Source organism: Esox lucius, chromosome 21 (genome assembly GCF_011004845.1).
Source record: "Esox lucius isolate fEsoLuc1 chromosome 21, fEsoLuc1.pri, whole genome shotgun sequence".
Taxonomy (NCBI): domain Eukaryota; kingdom Metazoa; phylum Chordata; class Actinopteri; order Esociformes; family Esocidae; genus Esox; species Esox lucius.
This window is the reverse complement of record NC_047589.1, coordinates 24,479,980-24,485,589: the sequence shown is the minus strand read 5'-3', so window position 1 is coordinate 24,485,589 and position 5,610 is coordinate 24,479,980.

Sequence of the window (5,610 nt, the reverse complement as noted above, 5' to 3'; positions counted from 1 at the left end):
GTCAATTCATGATGTTGCCATTACAATGACTTTGTGTTTTGGCAGGAAAGTGACGGATTGTGGAGAATGGTGCAGGTGACAAACTGTAATAGTTGTAAAATTAGAGTTAAGGATGAATTAGACCATGAAAAGTATCCTGTCAGTATGTAAAATGTACAATCGGCCTTTTCAGAAGTGTTTTGTGAGGACGCAGAAAAATGATTGTTTTGTGTGGGAAGCAATTTTCTGCAGTTTAAATTGCCTAGATCATGAGAAAAGAACATAGTGTTTGGTCTCATCCAGCGAAAAGCATTTCTTATTGTGATTTTGGGAGATAATCGTTGGAAAATGACATTATTATTACTGCCATTTGCCACCGCACAGCTTTGAAACATTCTGATATGTCTGCCTATGTCAGTGTTTAGTTGAGTAAATGATGTACTATTTTCCCAGGAGTGCATCTATGAGCACAGAGCACTGTGTCCGTAGATCCACATGAGTGACACTTACACAGTCTAAACCTTTAAGTCCTTAGCGAAGGCTTTTGACTGAGTGTACTCCGGCCCTGAGTGTATTGAGTCCGAGTGGACCATGTTCTCCACCGCCATTGTCGAAGCGGCCGCTCGGAGCTGTGGCCGTAAGGTCTCCGGTGCCTGTCGAGGCGGCAATGCCGTAAGGGATGCCGTCAAGCTGAAGAAGGAGTCCTATCAGGCCTGGTTGGCTTGTGGGACTCCTGAGGCAGCTTACGGGTACCGGCAGGCTAAGCGGACTGCAGCCCGGGTGGTTGTGGAGGCAAAAACTCGGAACTGGGAGGAGTTCGGTGAGGCCATGGAGAAGGACTATCGGCTGGCCTCGAAGAGATTCTGGCAAACCGTCCGGCGCCTCAGGAGAGGGAAACAGTGCCCTACCAACACTGTTTACAGTAGAGGTGGGCGGCTGTTGACCTCAACTGGGGATGTCGTCGGGCGGTGGAAGGAGTACTTCGAGGATCTCCTCAATCCCGCCGTCACGTCTTCCATTGAGGAAGCAGAGGATGAGGGCTCAGAGGTGGACTTGTCCATCACCCGGGCTGAAGTCACAGAGGTAGTCAAGAAACTCCTCTGTGGCAAGGCACCGGGGATGGATGAGATCCGGCCTGAGTACCTCAAATCTCTGGATGTTGTGGGGCTGTCTTGGTTGACACGCCTGTGCAACATCGCGTGGCGGTCAGGGAAAGTGCCTCTGGGATGGCAGACCAGGGTGCTGGTCCCTCTTTTTAAGACGTTTTCTCAGGGTGGTAGGTGGTCTGTTGGTGTCTGCTGGTCTTGTGCTGTGCTTGGCAAAGTGGATGCAATTATTTTCTACGGGCCCTTTTCAGGCCTACAGGCCCGTTTCAGGGTTATCTTTAGATGGTCCACAGTGTCCCTGGACCTTCCCATGTTGGTCTTTTGTTACGGGCTAATGTTGGTGTGTCCCGTCTTGTCCATATTCTGCTGAATCCAAAACAGGGCTCCACCTCCACTGCCCTGGTGAGGAGGACCTGAGGTTACCTGGGCAGATGAATCCCTGCTGTCCCTTCACAGAGTCTACCTGGGTGTGTCTAGCGGACCACTCTGGCCTCAGCCCACCTGTTCCCACCTGAACGTCCTGCTGGTCATCTGATCATGTGAATATATGAATGACAAATGTGGCCTCAACAGGTAATGTATCCTTCAACTAATCACAGCCAGAATAGAACTGAACTGAACATCCCTATGAGTCTGACTCTTCTTCTGGTTTCTTCCAATTTTCCAGCTGGTTTAAATGGTTGCCACTGTGTTTTATTATCTTAACTCTTAACTGTTTGCAACACAGAATAGACCAGAGTCAGAATAAGACCTATTTGAAGTTTATTTTCCAGAAACCAGAACTCCAGAAACAGGTCAAACGGGCAAGTGCTGTCAGTGAAAATCCAAGAATCGTAATCCAAAAGGCAGGCAAGTGATCATTCAAACCAGTGAAATCCTCAAAATATGTAAAATACTCAGAAAAGCTTCTCAGAACAGATAACAAGACTTCAGATTGGATACACGGAGATCAGGGGTAAAAATACACAGACATCTTAATGGCTAACAATACACAGGTGTGCAGGAATTTAGAGAGAAAATGGCAGATGATAGGAGTGGGTGAGGTACATACAGGAGACAGAGTAAACCATCTGGGACATTAACGGGAGAAGGACTTCTGAGTGTCTTTTGAGACAGTTCAAAATTCAGGGGAAGAGGAGAGTTGTGACGCTTGCTTTGGGTGGTTAGGGTAGATGTCTGTTCAAGCACTTTGAACAAAAAATTTGAATTCAATGCAACAGCGTGTTATTATAACTAAGTATTTTGGCAGCATTCAGAAGAGATAGTGAGTTGAACTCACTCATTGAGAATTCTAGTAGTGTTGGTCATATGTTAGGAAACTAAATGAAATGATTGATGGACTGGAGAAAATGTTTAACTTTTGTTATTCATGGCACTTGTCCACTATGAGGGTTTGCAACCAACAACAGAACAGATTGTGGCAGAGTTGGCAGACTGAGCTCCAGATTGTGTTTTGTGATTCTTCTCCTTTCCTCTCCAAATGTCCAATCTTGTCAGCTTTGTTGAAACTGATAAGGTAACCACAATAAAGGCAGTTGGAAGAACTCAATGGTTCACTCAGGCAGAAAGTTAAATCTCCATTAGTTGAGTCTTCAACATGACCTGAAATTAGACGGGACGGTACTTAGATTCTCAGTAGAACTGACAACATTGCTGACAGGTGAACTAACACTATGTTTGAATTACACGTGTAGGCTAGGGGCCTGTTTGCGATCCAGCATTTCTCTGTTCTCATGGCTGTGCTCAACATGAAAGGGACAGAACACTTTCTTTTGATCTTAGAGCGGCCAGAAATACTTACCCTTCTGAAATAACCCTGATCGCTGTCATGACATGAAATAGCAGACCATAATCATATGCTGACAATGAGTGTGACAATGAGATGAGGAAGCCAAAGCATTGGCTGTCATACAGCATCTGGATTCTGGGTATGGTGTTTACAAATCCATCAAAGAAAGTAGGCAAAGAATAAGGTAGATTTATAGCTGATGTAGAAATGTTCTCTACCTAAGGAAATAGAATACCTTCCGTAGGAAATGATAGTCAAGTTGACATTAATACAGCAAAAACACATTAATAAATATAAGATAGATTCTCACTCCGCTTTTGTAGGTCACCCAAAAATGATATGGTTCTCTTCTTTTACACGTGTTTTCTCTTGTGGCTGAATCTACAAAATAGATGGTCTGGGAGGTCTGTAGAGGCGTTTGGCATATCATCTGAAAAATTTAGGTTTTTTAATGTCCCTTTAAGACTACAGAACTTTGATCTACAACTTCAAGAAACACCTTATATGTTCAGGAGAGAGTTAAAAGTGGACCAGCGGGCATATAATGGGGTTGTTTAAAAAAATTTATATATGAAAAGAAAGGTGTGGGGCAGTGACAAACGATTCGAGTTAAAGCACTATACCCTGCACATTGCGACGGTTTCATTACAGGAAACCTTTGTCAATGGAATGTGATGAATAGCACCATTACTAGCCCACCATGACTTTCAAATGCCAGAGCTCATCCTCTCTAGCCCAGAAAGGATGAGCTCTGTTATGAACTCCCCTTTACGTCAACACAGTGTTTGTATTAGAGTGAGGTATGTTTACTGAGCTAGCGATTGTTGTTCTTCAGCTTGTAAGTGAATTTGCACAACACAATGGCTTTTCTTATCTGGCCAACTGATAAGAAAATCAAAATGCGAGGGGGTAAAAGAGTGCAGTATAGCTGGGTCAAATCTTGTTATTATGACGTATAGCCACTAAGGCTGGCCTGCTGACTGCATTTCCAAGTGTTGTGATGGTTGCATTGTGACCAAAACCACATCATTTACATTCAGAGAACAGTGGAGGAAACAAATGATCCATGCCCAATCTGACAAGAACAATCTGACAAGAACAGTATGTTTACTGCTCTCATCAACATTCAAGATAATCCACCCAATTACCCAACTCACCTCCAACTAGTCTTAAAGATTAATGTTGATAATTCCATGTTTAGATCAGACCCGTCTGGGTTCAAATCTTATTTATTTTCTCCGAAGTATTGGGTTTAGTCTCTGCCTGTAGTGCCAGATGGCTGTGAATGGCACTTCAGCGACTTCTCGAAGATGTGGCCCGAGGTCGTAAAGGGGGCCTTTCTCTCTGGGAGAACCTCCGTTGGTTTATATCATGTTTAAGTGATTTCTGGGGCAGTGAGATGTGCTATACACATATTGATCAGAAGGAGCGCGGAAATTGCCTTTGCTTGCTAAACTCGCTAAAATCAACGGGTGACCAAGACCTTGGATGTAGTCAAGGTTTCTTTCATTTTGCAAAGTCTCCATGATGCCATTCGCAAAGATCTGTTATTGAAGGTGTCATTTTTCTCTTTCTAGAAGACTACAACTCTGGTGGGGTTGTACTTCCTGCTTTGGTGAAGTCCCTCCCCTCAACAGGTTTTGAAATCATCCTGATAAACTGTATAGTATAGTATAACTATAACAGCTTTCTTCGGCCAATATCCAGATGAAACGCGTTCCAATATGGATTGAAGGTATTTACTAATCACAGTTGGACCACATGTTTTGTCAGGACCTAGACGACAAATAATTGAATTCTACTGATTTTGTTAAACAAAGAGTGGCTGTAGGAATTAACAGTATTAAAGCAGACTACTCTTTTCAGATGCTACTGTTGTTAAAACAGCTTTTGATTTGAGTTTTACTTACTGAAAACCCGGCATGTGGTAAATAACTACTGAGATCCATGGCTAGCAATCTACTGTCAAATGTAAATCTTACTCTTTATGTTTTTCCAGTTGCATAACAGCAACAATGTTGTAACAATGTTGTTAGGCTGTTGAAATACGTGACTTTGAAGTTCAGTAGGATGGTGAGTTAATTCGGTAGCGTTCTTACAATTCAGAGCATATCTTGAAGAAGGTCTCACGTCAGAAGGAAATTAAAGATGAATGAGCCTCTGAGTTTTCATAATAGTGTTTGGCCTTGGTAATGTGTGCCCAGGGGCCCAAATGTGAAATAGTTTGCAAGAAACAAATTTATATTTTGCTACAAATGCATTCCAAAAATGACATTGTAAACAACAGGTCTGATCATGAAAAAGGCCATACAGATTGTATTTTGAAGGGTTTCCTGACTATCACTGTTACCCTGTTCATTTTAGTCTGTCCAGACATTAGAGACAGTAAAAAAAAAGATTAACAACAGTGTTAAGTCAATATACTGTATCTTTGATAGTCAGTGGATAATTTCATATGATATGAAAGGTGAATTACTATGTAGATTGGCGTTTGTGCGCTTTAAAAGCCTGTATACCTGAATCAGTTACATACACATCAGTAGCAACAGCCATTGACTTGCTGTAAAAGCAGGGAACATCTAAGTACTATACTGCCCTCTGCTTTTCGTTGTGTGAAGTTATCAGTGTGTAGTGAGACCAGCAGAGCCTGGTCAACCATTCAAAACAGCAGAAATATTTTTGTAAAATGGAAAAAGTGGGAAAATCTGCTACTGTTAAAGCCTTTATGTTAAAATA